Source organism: Orcinus orca, chromosome 15, assembly GCF_937001465.1.
Source record: "Orcinus orca chromosome 15, mOrcOrc1.1, whole genome shotgun sequence".
NCBI lineage: Eukaryota > Metazoa > Chordata > Mammalia > Artiodactyla > Delphinidae > Orcinus > Orcinus orca.
In genome coordinates this window covers 84,417,648-84,432,471 of record NC_064573.1, presented here as the reverse complement: position 1 = coordinate 84,432,471, position 14,824 = coordinate 84,417,648, and the positions used below count along the sequence as shown (strand labels likewise).

The window sequence follows — 14,824 nt, the reverse complement described above, 5'->3', positions numbered from 1 at the left end:
ACCTGACACAGCCAAAAATAAAATAAATAAACAAAAAAATAAGATAGTTCTATATGTACATGGATATTGGAGAACAGACACGATGTATACTATTAAAAGCAAATTTAGGGCTTCCCTGGTGGTGCAGTGGTTGAGAGTCTGCCTGCCGACGCAGGGGACACGGGTTCGTGCCCCGGTCCGGGAAGATGCCACATGCCGCAGAGCGACTGGGCCCGTGAGCCATGGCCGCTGAGCCTGCGCATCCAGAGCCTGTGCTCCACAACGGGAGGGGCCACAACAGTGAGAGGCCCGCATACCGCAAAAAAAAAAAAAAAAAAGCAAATTTAAAACATTATATTATACATATATATTTCCTACAAGGAAAAATACACAGCAAACTGATAAAGAGTAGTTACCTTTTGGAAAGATATGAAATTGTTCAAAAGGGACTTCAGATTTATCTCTCATATTTTTTAAACCACTTTCACATCGTTTTCTTTTTTTATTTATTTATTTTTGGTTGCAGTGGGTCTTCGTTGCTGCACACAGGTTTTCTCTAGTTGCGGTGAGCAGGGGCTACTCTTCATTGTGGTGCACGGGCTTCTCATTGCGGGGGATTCCCTTGTTGCAGAGCACGGGCTCTAGGTGCCACGGGCTTCCGTAGTCATGGCACATGGGCTCAGTAGTTGTGGCGCACGGGCTTAGCTGCTCTGCAGCATGTGGGATCTTCCCAGACCAGGGATCAAACTCATGTCCCTTGCATTGGCAAGCAGATTCTTAACCACTGTGCCACGAGGGAAGTACCCACTTTCACATCTTTGACAGAGATAATGTTATGCAGTCACCAAAACTGCCTTCACTCAGAAAAACTGTATTTCCCAGGTTCCCACCTTAGGAGGCAGAATAAAATCACACACACACACACACACACACACAGTATGATTATAAAAGATCCTGACTGTTTACACCTTCTCTTCAGATGCCGTGCTATCCCTGATAGGGTATTCATCGCCAGCTACTAATTATCCCCCCAATATCCATTCTCTCCTTTTTCCAGAGTAACAGAACTTTTGATTTTTAGCCACTTCAAATTAAGACTGCATTTCCAAGCTTCCCTGGTGGCGCAGTGGTTAAGAATCCGCCTGCCAACGCAGGGGACATGGGTTCGAGCCATGGTCCGGGAAGATCCCACATGCCGCGGAGCAACTAAGCCCGTGCGCCATAACTACTGAGCCTGTGCTCTAGAGCCCGCGAGCCACAACTACTGAGCCTATGTGCCACAACTACTAAAGCCCGCGCGCCTAGAGCCCGTGCTCCACAACAAGAGAAGCCACCGCAATGAGAAGCCCGCGCACCGCAAGGAAGAGTAGCCCCCGCTCGCCTCAACTAGAGAAAGCCCGCGTAGCAACAAAGACCCAACGCAGCCAAAAATAAATAAAAATTTAAAAAATAATAAAATAAATTAATTAATTAAAAGAAAAAAAAGACTGCATTTCCCAGATTCCCTTGCAGCTAGATGCGGCCATGTGACTTAGTCGCAACCAATAGGATATAAGTGGAAACATCATGGGGCTGCTTCTAGGACTCTTCTGTAAAAGACAACTGATGCATACCCTTTACCCTTTCTTTATCTGCACCCCAATCCCGGTGCCTAGAATGAAGATGCGATGGCTGCACCGGTACCTGCCATTTTACACCATGAGGACAAAGACCTCAACCTTGAAATGGTAAAAGCAAGCACGGGTCCAAGAGGATTTCACGGAACAGAGACAACCTACAGTCCTGGGCTTCTGAGCTCTAGAATCTGACTTGGGAGAGAAATAAACTCCTACTTTTTAAGCCATCACTTTTTTTTTTTTTTTTTTTTTTTTGGCCGCACCGTGCAGCTTTTGGGATCTTAGTTCCCTGACCAGGGATCGAACCCGTGCTCTCAGAGTCCTAATCACTGGACCATCAAGGAATTCCCAAGCCATCACTATTTTACTTCTCTATCTTTCACTGTTTCATCTGCAACAAATATGCCCATCACACCACATCCAGTCTTCCTTTCTCCCAGTGAAACACCAAGCAGCATCTCTCCTGGGTCTGAGTTCCACGCACCTTAGCCCCCGGCACCAGCAAAGCACAGCAGCAAATTCAGAGGGTCTCCACTAGCCATTCTCACCAGCCCCAACAGGGACCCAGAGACCCTAAGAGGAAGCACTGGGCTCTCTACTTAAAAATCAGCATTGTTGTGGCTGAAATGTCTCAAACATTCCTGGTTTCCTCCCTTTAAGTCCCCACCAACTCCTTTCCCACCACCCCACCAGTACCACCCATGTCATTCCTTCACTGAGGTCAGTAGTCCAGCCACACCTTTCTCCACACTAATAAAATAATATAAAGGCATGTGTGTGAAGGGATGCAGTTGGGGTGGGCAGTATAAGAGGCAGCATGGAGTGAGGGTTAAGATCCAAACTACCTGGATTAAAACCCCAGCTCCACCACTCGTTAGCTACATAGCGTTGTTTAACCTCTTGGTGCCTCTACTTCCCCTTCTTTAAAATGGGTATAATAATAATACCCACACACCTCCCAGGCTTGCTGAGAATATGTGTAGCTATATTAGAACTGTGACTGGCACACAGAAAGCACTATATAAATATAGCTATTTTATACACATAGGAGACTTTTGGTTGGTTGTTTATATTAAAATGGCATTGCACAGGGTAAATTACCCTGACACTCACTTTTCTCCTTGACAATAAGCCCCGGTCATCCCTCCAGGACAAGGGATGTCCAACCCACTGTTTTTAACCGCTACCTGGTGGTCCAAGCATGGAAATACCACCATTTAGTCCAGAACTACTTTACTGATGAAAAGTTAGGGGTTTTTCTCTTTTTTACCACCACAGACAATGCTGCTATAAATATCCGTGAACATACAACCTTAACAGTGGTGCTTTTTATTTCTAGAAAACATAGGTTTCCCAGAAGTGAGACTGCTGGGTCACAGATCAAGTTCTCTTTTCATATATATTAGCAAATTACATTCCAAATAGTCCATGTTTTCAACCAAAGCAACTAAGACATGTGTGAGATCACTGGACTGGATCAGAGGTCACACGTACAAAACAGAAGCCCCAGGAGATTGGACAGCAGCCAAGAGAGAACCCACAAAAGGGCGGGAGGGGAGGGGTGAGTGTTGACTTCTTGGGGGAGGGGCACCAGAGGTGTCAATCCAGGCATGAGGGCTCTCCTGACCTGGCGGGGGGGGGGGGGGGGGGCGTCCCCACCTCACCTGGTAGGCTGTCACAGTAAAATTTTCTTCCTTCTGCTGGAAGCACCCAGATTTTCCTCTGGGAAATCATCCCTTGCCTATCTCGCTGGCAAGCGGCTTCCAGTTCCAGCTCCAGAGACACTTAAGTGTGACTCATCAGCTGCAGGATTCCATCCCCACAGCCACCGTCTCTAGTTGAGAGGTCAGCGCACAACCCACACTAGTCCAGTAAAAGTCAGTCCTGGGATTCTTGCTGGGACAATTAAGAAAGAGACATTTGATTTCTGCTGGACAATTACGAAAGAGACATTTGATTTCTGCTGGTCAGAGGAATGTCTAGAGCCAACTGTGGCCAACTTTGCCATAAGGTGGAGACAGCCTGTCTGAGAATGAGGTGAACACAGGGAAAAAGAGAACCAAGAGACAGAGTGAGAGCAGAAGTTCTCATTAGGAGAGTAAGCCCCTGGATCCAGCCATGCCTGAAGCTGTTTCCTCCTTAAGCGTCCCACCTTCAGGGACTAGTAAGTTCCCCATTTTGTCCCTTGCAACTGTGAGAATCCAGATTTAATCCACTGACATATCTTTGCATTTGACACATCACCTCCATGAGTGCACTTAAAATCTTAAATTTGGAAACTTAAAATATCACAGACTTGGGCGTCACAGATAAAATAGAGAAGGATACGTTCATCTTTAAAACAACCAAATAGGAAAAAACACAAGGTCATAAAAGAGATCCACTGATTGGAGTCATTCTGAACATAACATAACTACGCAGTAGGTTCCTTTAATACTAGTTCCCTCCAGCAGCATCCCTCAGATCCCAAGGGGTCTTCTGAGCTGTGAGCCATGGAGCTTTGCCTGCAGAGTAAAAACTATCTCCCACACACGTGCTACTATTTTTAAAACGCTACATAAATGCTACTGTAATTACCAAAACCCACTCGTTCAAGAGCATTACTGAATTGATGGCAACTTTCAATCAATATGTTTTTCTTTTTTAACCAAGGGTTAACAAACCCACAATTCTTCTCGTTCAGACGAGCTGGATAATTTTTTTGACATTAAAAGCGGGTACTTGTCTTGACCATAGAGCGCTATAAACACACATTTACATGACCACTGCTTGACCATTTAAAGCAAACTTTGTCTTTAAAAGAGCCAGATAGTAGGTAATTTATTTAGGCTTTGCAGACCATAGGATCTGTCACAACTACCCAACCCTGCCCTTGTTGTGAGAAAGCACCCATAGACAATAAGTAAACAAACAGGCATAGCTGTGTTGCAATAAAACTTTATTTACACAAACAGGTCGAGGGCTGGATTTGGTCCATGGACCATAGCCTGGTGATGCCCGATTTAATGTGTACAGAAAATAACAAGCAACAACACAGGAGCCAAGGCCAGCACAGGGTCAGATGGAATTTACACGTCTCTCAACTGTTGTGGAATTGGATGGAGAAAATAGAATTTGATTGACACACGACTTTTCACCTACACACCTACTAAATGAAGCAAGTACACCTGCACTGGCAACCTGACAATAATAAATTATGCCAGCACGATCACATCATGAAGACAGGAGGAATTTTTTTCTTAGAATATTAGTGGTTCCAGCAAGAAAAATGAACCCCAAGCTAAATCTGACAGGCCACAGCTCAGATCCAACCTCCTCCTCCACGTAGTTACAGGGGCAGAGAGTACATCTGAGCCCTGGTTTCCTCGACTGTCCTACCAACATTATTAATAACTGCCCCCATTTATTGAGCACTTACTATGTGCTGGGTACTTGCTAAGAAGCATTTGCATCTATTGTCTCATTGGATCCTCTTAACTTTACTCTCCTTAATGATGTCGCTATGTCCATCTCACAGATGCAGAAACACGGGCTCGTCCATCCCAACCTTCTCCCCAGAGCTGTTGGGAAGAGCACATAAAAGGCAGAAGCCCAACTCACAGGCGTAAGTTCTGTTTGCTAATTCCACCACTAACAAATATTGATTTGGCCCCCAAATCAATACAGGGGTAGGCATATAGTTGGCTCCCGATAAATAGTTATTGCACGAATCAATCAGCAAACCCCATAGCGCAACTTTCAAACTACACCCCAAATCTCACCACTTCTCACCTCCTCTCCAGCTGCCACTCTGATCCAAGCCCCCATCATCCCTGCCTGGACTATTGAGTAGCCCCCTTGGGGCTCTCCCTGCTTCTGCTCCCATAAGTGAGAGCACCGTCTCCTCTGCTCAAACCTGCCGATGGCTCCCACCTCACTCGGAGCAAAAGCCACAGTCCTTTTCAGGCTCTGGTCCCTAACCTCATCTACTACTCAGCCCAGCCTCACTGGTCTCCTTTCTGTCCTTGAACCTGCCAAGCACCTTCCCACCTCAGGGCCTTTGCACTGGCTATTCCCTCTGCTTGGAACGCTCTTCTCTCCGACAGCCCCCTGGCTGGCTCCCTCACCTCTTTAGGTCTTTGCTCAAATGTCACCTTTCTGAGTGACACCTGCTCTTTCAAATGGCAAAACATCCCTCCCCAGCGCTCCCTGTCTGCTCCCCTCCTTCATGTTCCCCCAAAGCACTTATGACCATTTAATAAACAGTGTATTTTAGTTATTTAGCTATTTCAGTCTGTCTCCCTGCACCTTAATGCTAACCCCACAAGGAGAGGGGCCTTTGCCTGTCTTGTTCCTGCTGTATCACCAGCTCCAAGTACAGTGCCTGTCACAGCACAGGTGCACGAGAAAACACGTGTCCGTGAACTAACACAGAATGAAGGAAGGAAGCAGACTGGGACGAGGTTTCGAAGATCACCAGCAGGGGATGCAGGGTCCGTTTTACAGATGGGGAAACTGAGTCTCAGAAAGGCCAAGGAGCCACACCAGCGCTCCCAGATCTTCCAGTTTGTTGAGAGAAGCCAGAAACCTGGATACTAACATCTCCCACTTTTGAGATGCCGGTAACTGACAAGAGAAGCCTGCAGACCAGATATGGCCCAAAGGCAGCCAGCGGCTCTCCACTGGCCTGGCAAGTTCCTCTGCACTGCCACCCTAGAAACAACTTTTTCCTGGCAAAACAACCTCTTCCATCTACACCATGCCCCGCCCCTTCCACTCCCCCTGCCGTCTCGGAGCAGACTGCAGTAAAACAAGGTCCCCTCCCACCGGGCCACGGCTTCCTCATCCCTCCGCCCCGGTGTTCCCATCCCCACTCACCTGCCCCCATCAGCTCACCCGGGAGAGCCTGCAGCAGCAGATGACACAAACGCAGAGGAACAGAGCAATCCAAGGATATAAACCCAACGACAAGTAACAGGGCATAGAGAGGACCGGGCAAACAAAGGGAGCCAGGGATTCTGAGAGCCAGGAGACCAGGCAGGGCCAGTCCGGCACTCCAGAGTTCTGGAAAGAAAACCAGGACCCTCCAGCAGGCCCACAGTGTCAGCCCCGCGAGCCAGGGCTGCAGCCGCAGCAGCATTTTTATGTGTCCATTTGCTCCGATGCACTAAGAGCCCTGGTGGGAGGCATTCCAAGCACAAAGCAGACATCAGAGGCGCAGTATTTACTGAGTCACCCTTCCGAGGCGCTGAATCCTGGGCTCCGAAGCGCAGCCATGGTGAGTTAGGTCCCCCAACAGGTTAATTTAGGTTAACGCCGCAAAACAGCCGGGCTCAGAAGCGCCGGGCAATTCTAGACTCTCCATCCCCCTCAGTCATAAAATACAGCAAATCCAACTGGACTCTATTGATTTTTTTATGTCACTATTTTGGGACCGAAACGTAAGGAGAGGGTGTTGATCGGTTCAGGAGTCACATGCGCACACCCACTGCGGCCCCAGGTGGGATGAACAAGAGAAGATGATGGAATTCCACTCCAAAGCACCTGGGCTCCTTTCCCGCCTTCCCCTGGCAGAGATGGGGCATCAGGGGTCCATCCCGCCCCTGAGTTTCCAGGAAGATGCAAAACAAGCACCCAGATGGAGAATAAAAGTGACAACGAGTGACCTTGCTTTACTTCTCCCGGTAGCGCTGTCACCACCTGACATTAAATTATGTATTTGTTTGTCCAATGTTTTACGATTGTCTCGCTCTGCCAGAATGACAGCTCCTCAGAATGGGGGATATGTCTCTTCTGTTCCCTGCTGTGTCCCTAGTGCTGAGCGCTGATTAATACATGCCTGTTGAATGAATGAATGAGTGAGTGAGTGAGTGAGCTGGGATCTCTTGATCACATGCTGTGTGCCAGGCACTGTGCAAAGAACCTTGCAAGGATTCAAATTCCTCCTGCCTGGGACACCCTTCTCCGGGCTGGCTCTGGTCTGATCACATTTAGGTCTCGGATAAGATAAAGGCCACCTTCTCCAAGAAGTCTTCCTGGATCACCTAGACCTTCCCCATCAGATTGCTTTGTCTTGAGTATGAAGAGTGTAAATTACTGCCTGAGACTTTCCTGCTTATGCATTTGCTGGCTTCCTTTCCCTCGCTCCATCACACCAAACTTGCCCTATAATGCAAGCCCCTGAGGTCACAGGCACCTAAGCCTGAGGGTGGGGAAACTGAAGCAAAACTCCAGGACGAGGAGGTGCCTTAGGGGCAGGGGAGACAGGAGTCAGAGATTCTGGGGAGGAGACCCTGCCTTGCTACTCACGGCCTGTGCTGTCTTAAGCAAGTCCCTGAGCTCCTCTGAATCTCGGTGCTCCCATCTGGGAATACATCGGAACCCTTAACCTCTCCCTGGGTGACAGGGAAGAATCCAGGGAAATCCTGAAGCGAGAAACCACTTGGGAGGCAGCAGAGGGGCCGTTATCCTTCTCTTTACAGGTCTGACTGATGCAGAGAAGAGCTCATCAGCCCCTCCCTTCCTGCCTGCCCTCCCTCCTGAGAAACCGCAGGCCCCGCAGGACAGCACCCCTCTCACCCCCGCCGTCACCCTGCTGGTGTCTCCCAACCTTGTGATGAGATCAGCAGAGGGTCAGGGCCTGCTGTAGACTGAATGCTTGTGTCCCCCCAAAATTCATCAGTGGAAAGGTGACCCCCAATGTGATGATGTTAGGAGGTGGGGCCTTTGGGAGATGATTAGGTCATGAGGATGGAGTCTCATGATGGGATCAGCGCCTTTACAAAAGAGGCCCCAGAGAGCTCCCTCATCCCTTCCACCAAGTGAGGACACAGTGAGAAGACAGGCATCTATGAACCAGGAAGAGGGTTCTCATCAGAATGTAACCATGCTGGCACCATGATCTTGGACTTCCCAGCCCCCAGAACTGTAAGGAATAAATGTCTGTTGTTTATAATCTACCCAACCTGTGGTACTTTGTTATAGCAGCCTGGATGGACTAAGACAGGGCCCATTCTACAGATGGGGAAACTGAGTCTTGGAGAGGCCAAGGGGCTAGAAGGGGTTAGATCAGATCTCCCAGTTTCTCAAGATAAGCCAGAAACCTGGCTGGTGATATTGACATCTTCCACTTTTTAAATGTTGGCAACTGAGAAGCCCTCAAGCCAAACATGTCCCAAAGGCAGCCAGCAGCCTTCCACATCGGCTCAATTTCCCAAAACGGCAAGCCCTGGATGGACCTAGAGATGATCATACTAAGTGAAGTAAGCCAGACAGAGAAAGACAAATATCATATGATATCATTTATATGTGGAATCTTTTAAAAAATGATACAAATGAACTTATTTATAAAATAGAAATAGACCCACAGACATAGCAAACAAACTTGTGGTTACTAAAGGGGAATGGGGTGAGGGGGGGGATAAATTAGGAGTTTGGGATTAGCAGATACACAGTCCTATATATAAAACAGATAACCAACAAGGACCTGCTGTATAGCAGAGGGAACTATACTCAATATTTTGTAATAACCTGTAAGGGAAAAGAATCTGAAAAAGAATATACATATATACACCATATACATATATGGTATAACTTTGCTGTACATCTGAAACAAACACAACACTGTAAATCAACTATACTTCAATTTAAAATTTAAATTTTAAAAAATTACGTAATACTGGGGCTTCCCTGGTGGCGCAGTGGTTAAGAATCAGCCTGCCAAAGCAGGGGACACAGGTTTGAGCCCTGGTCCAGGAAGATCCCACATGTTGCAAAGCAACTAAGCCCATGCACCACAACTACTAAGCCTGTGCTCTAAAGCCCGCGAGCCACAACTACTGAGCCCACGTGCTGCAACTACTGAAGCCCACGTGCCTAGAGCCCATGCTCCGCAACGAGAAGCCACCGCAATGAGAAGCCCGTGCACTGCAAGGAAGAGTAGCCCCCGATCGCCGCACTAGAGAAAGTCCGCACGCAGCAACGAAGACACAATGCAGCCAAAAATAAATAAATTTTCAAAGATGATTTAAAAATAAACTTTTAAATCCTAGAAAACATCAAGTGTTAATAAAACAATATTTTGGACCAAAAAAAACACCAAACCCCTCCTTGTCGATGCACCCCTGGACCCTAAGCCGACTTTAGAGGGGACAAAATTCCCCAAAACGGTTTCTCAAAAAAGACCCAGCTCTGCCCACAACTTGAAACACATCCCTGGACCCAAATTAGTCTCAGAATCCATAAGCTGCCCACAAAACTCAGTGCCTACAAACGCAGAGAAGGTAGCAGCAAAGAGCCCCGACTCTGAGACGGTTACACTGTGGGTTCACATCCACGGCCCATCCCTTTGCGGCTGTGTGACCTTGACAGGTCACGGTGCCTCTCTGGGCCTCAGTTTCCTCATCTGTAAAATGGGGCAAACACAAGTCCTTACCCCACGGGAGCCACTGAGGACTCAATGAAGTAAAATCAGCAAAGGGCTTAGAACGCACAGTATGTGTAGATCGGGGTTAGTTGCAGTGTTGCTTCTGATTCTGAGCCTCACTGACGCGGGAGAACCAGCGCAGGAGACCAAATGGAAAGGAGGGGGGTATCTGCCTGCCAAAGTCTCACCCTTTAACGTAACCGTCTAATCCCTCGAGGGCACAGAACTCAAAGGACTCCTAGTTGCCTGCAGAGCTGACTCCAATCTGTCTGATTTCTACGGCTGGAAACCTTAGCTCGCATTTATAGGTGTATCTGTTGCAAAGAGAGAGCAGAAAGGAAGTGAGAGGGACTCCATAACCACCCACCATCTTGGAAGGTCAGTCTGGCTTGTCCAGGAGTCTGTCCACACAGTTCTGCGCAAGGCTGTGGAGGGGAATCTGGCTGTGAGGTGGTGCGTAAGGCACAGACCAGCACCTGGGCTGGAATCCTGACCCTGTGTGACCTCAGGCAAGTTATTTGGCATCTCTGGACCTCAATATCCTCATCTGTAAACTGTGAATAGTGAGGGTGTCCATTTGCCAGAGTGGTGAGTATTTCACCCTGTTCATACGAGGAAATGCCTGGGATGGTGCCCACAACACAGGGAGCGACTTCAGAAGCATGCGTGTCCATCATCACCCCATCGTCCCATCACCATCACCACCATCAACATCACATCACCATCATCATCATCACCACCATCATCACCATCACATCACCATCAAATCACCATCATCATCACCATCACATCACCATCATCATCACCATCACATCACCATCATCATCACCATCATCATCACATCACCATCATCACCATCACATCACCATCATCACCATCATCATCACATCACCATCACATCACCATCATCATCCCCATCAAATCACCATCATCACCATCACATCACCATCATCATCACATCACCATCATCACCATCACATCACCATCAAATCACCACCATCATCACCATCACCATCACATCACCACCACTATCATCATCACATCACATCACCATCATCACCATCATCACCATCATCACCATCAAATCACCATCATCACCATCACATCACCATCATCACATCACCATCACATCACCATCACCATCACCATCATCACCACCATCATCACATCACATCACCATCATCAGCACCATCAACATCATCATCATCACCATCACATCACCATCATCATGATCATGATCATCATCACATCACCATCATCATCACCATCACATCACCACCATCACCATAACATCGCCATCATCACCATCAATCATCACCATCATCATCATCATCACCATCACATCACCATCATCACCATATCACCATCATCACCATCACCATCATCACCATCACATCACCACCATCATCACCATCACCATCATCATCACCATCACCATCACATCACCATCATCACCATCACATCACCATCATCACCATATCACCATCACCATCACATCACCACCATCATCACCATCACTATCATCATCATCATCGTGATGATTTGCTACCTGCCTTTCTGAGTTGACATTTGCTATTTTAGCCACCCCCCAGTGGCTGCCTGTCTCTTGACCTTGGGCTCCTTAAATGAAGTCACAGTCCTCTAAAGGACAGTAGAACTCCTTGACCAGAAAGGCTCCACTGTGTAGGGTGAGAAAGTCCTGGGCAAGCAGTTTTTAAAAAACGGAGAAATTGTGAGAGCCACGGGCCCTAGTCTGACACCAGTTCACCGTGTGACCCTGAGCGAGTCACTTCCCATGCCCAAGTCTCCTCTGCCACCTGCAGGGGGAGCTGTTGGAGGACATGCTTTAAGACACTTCTTGCTCTCCAAGTCCACTCATTTACTCTGGGGAAGAGGTGGTGGTACCACGACCACCCCATCATGCTGCCTCTCGTGCCAGGGCGCCTCCGTCTCCCCACTGTGATGGGAGGCGATGCATCTGCTGAATCCCGTCGCTTCAAAGGGAACTGCACCCTCTCCATCCCCATTCAATTTCTGAGCCAGGAGAGAAGAAAGGAGGTGCCCATCCGCACACAACGCAGGGGGCACAAGGCCGCTGCAAGGGCTTTGCTGACCCAGAGACCACCCTCCCCGACTTCACACCCACCCACAAGCGAGGGCTTTCTTGTGCTCCCTTGGACCATGGCAACCACCACGCTCATTACTGGCTTCAAGCATCGCAGCTCATGCAGAAGCCTCATGCCTCCCAAGTTCCCTGCATCCAGGGCAGGGGCGGGGCAGGGACGAAATGATTTACTCTGGGAACCTCCACGGTCCGGCCATTAAATCACCCAGGGGGAGGCGACAGCATTGGTACACGGCTCCCCGCCAACCCCAGTGCCACCTCTCTGAAAAGAAACACCACCCATGGGCACCCCACACACACATCACTGTTGCAACGAGAAAGAAATATACCACACACCACGCCAAGGTGCCAGGAACGGCTAAGAGCATCTCTGCCTTGAAGCCAAAGTCTCACCGCTCCCTCCAACTAGCAGGCTCTGTCGCTCACAAGGACCCTCTGTCGGGGGCTCTCCACCCACCCTGACTTTATAGACCTTGAGCATAATGGGTCAATGGAGCAAGGCGTGTCCATTTTCCCCAGCAGGGACAGTAACAGCGCTGCTGATTTGCAAAGCCATAGCAGGCACAAAAGTGGCTTGAATAATAGGGGCCCCCTGGTCGCCAAGCTGAGGGATTTGTGCTGACTCTTACCAAGTACAGTTCCATATGTTTAAGCGCTTGCAAGGCTGAAAGAAATACACCCACCACACTCTTTACCATGGCAGCTACCCACGCGGGAGGGGGGAGGGGGCACAAAGCAGACAGTCCCTGTGTGTGATGGGGGACAGATCGCGTCCTTCCTCGCCTCTGAACTCTTCCAGCCCCTCTCCGGGAGCCTTAGCCAGACGTGGTCGGGAAATCATGGCAGAAATTATCCAGAAAATCCAACCAGCTCTGAAGGATGCTCTAGCTAATTCCTCCGAACCTTTCAACCAACGGCAGGCAGTTAAGTACCTTTCAGGAATTTCAGCCCTGTTTTTTTTTCCCCCAGCTCTCCTAACTGGTGCTAAATATAGAGTTATCAAACTGTCGTCTCTTTGTGTCCCTGGTGGGGGCCGGTGAAAGGCTTCCATGTGCTCGCAAGGACCTGGCGACGGCACTGGGGACTCTGCTCTAGCAGCACCTGCCAGTAGGAGCTGCCCAGCTGAGACCCTCCCGGAGAGACTCTGGAGCCGGGCCAGCACCAGGTTTCCGGGGTGGCATACCTTCCCAACCAGGACTGGGCCGCCCAGAGCCAGGCACAAGCTCTTCTGTTGCTAGGGAAGGGGGGAACGGAGGGTTCAAATGTTCCCTTAACAAAGCACGAGGCAGGCAGCTTCTCTGAGAGATTTCCGATATTCACTTAGGAGCACTGACCCCCGTGCAGGGACAAAATCAAGACAAAACTGCAATTTTCCAGTCCAAGGGACTGTGCACTATGGGGAACGGGCTCCAGGGCTTCAGCTAAGAGGAAACAGCCTCGACTCCAGCAACGCGGAGAGCAAAACAGCTATCAGAGCTGCTTATTAGACAAGCAGATTAAAGATTCATCCACGTCAAGCCCAGCACCGCTCTCTACGTTGAGCCAAAGCTGAATGCCGATGGATGCCTCTGACAAAAGGCTTTCTCCGAGGGGAAGGCTTTATTAAGTATTTTGGGTCACTTAAGGGCATCTGGAAGGAAGACAGTATTTACTTTTTCCACGCAAATACGTCACACATTAAGTTGGCATACGAGGCTTGCTCCTAACTGCAACCCTCCAAGACAGTTAAAGCTGAAAAGTTACAGTTGTATTCTGCTGCTGCGTTCTGGGTGGCTGTGTGGTTTGTTTATTAAGAAGATGAGAAGAATCTTCTCAAGCAAAAGCTACCTGCTCCCAAATCACGGGTCCTGATGTTAACAGGTTTGGAGAACTGAGCTCTCCAAATGCACATGAATGGTGCTGGTGACTGTTCCCGGTTCCTCTGAGCTTTTAGAATTTTCTCCGCGGCTTGGGGTGGGAGGCAGGGAGGAATTGGCATTTTAGGATAAACGGCCTCTAGGACCAACGTGTAGCCACACCAAGGTGGTAGAAAGCTTTCCAAACTCCAGCGGAGACCCAAAATACCTGACTGTTTTGCCTTTCCCACTCGCTAGGTTTCGGCGACAGCTGCGCCGGTGCCAGCGGGGAGCCCGGCTCCACGGTACCCAAGCAATGGCTCTGGCCAGTACCACGTTCTAGGCGGCCCTGCGCGCCCTGAACTGCCTGGCCGCCCTGGGGTCAGGGCGCTGGGGCAGCCCGCGTTTCCAGGAGGCGAGCAGCGGGCTACGCAGCAGCCGAGGGGAGGCCACTTGGGGAGGGGGCACCTTCGGCAGGGATGTAAAAGCAGGAGGGTGGGGAGGGGCTGCGGACCAGCCAGACGGCTCCGACCGAGGCGACCTCAAGGTGGGGCCCCGCAGGTGTCCTGGGAAAGCCGGCGGTGCGTCCGCGGGCATCAGGAAACCGGCAGAAGGGGCCCACCGACTCCCTGCCACCGCAAAACCGCCGCGGGAACCGGGTCCTGGGGGGACGCTGCCCCAAGGCGGGGCGGGGAGGGGACTCGGTTTCTGGAACCCGCCTGGTGAGGCTGAGCGCACCCGGCCGGTTGCCCCCCTTGCGCCCTGAACGGATCCGCAGGGGAGCTGGAGGTTTGGGGAGGAAGGCGGGCGGGCTCTCGCGTTGGGCAAAGGGGTACGGGCTGGAGACCCCTGGGTTCCCAGAGTC

General features: G+C 49.8%; 1 protein-coding gene across 2 annotated transcripts in view; it reads right to left on the bottom strand.

Annotated features, from left to right (window-relative positions):
* TMEM132B (transmembrane protein 132B) overlaps positions 1–14,824 on the bottom strand; it is a 409,467-nt gene that overhangs the window by 369,702 nt on the left and 24,941 nt on the right. The window lies entirely within an intron of this gene.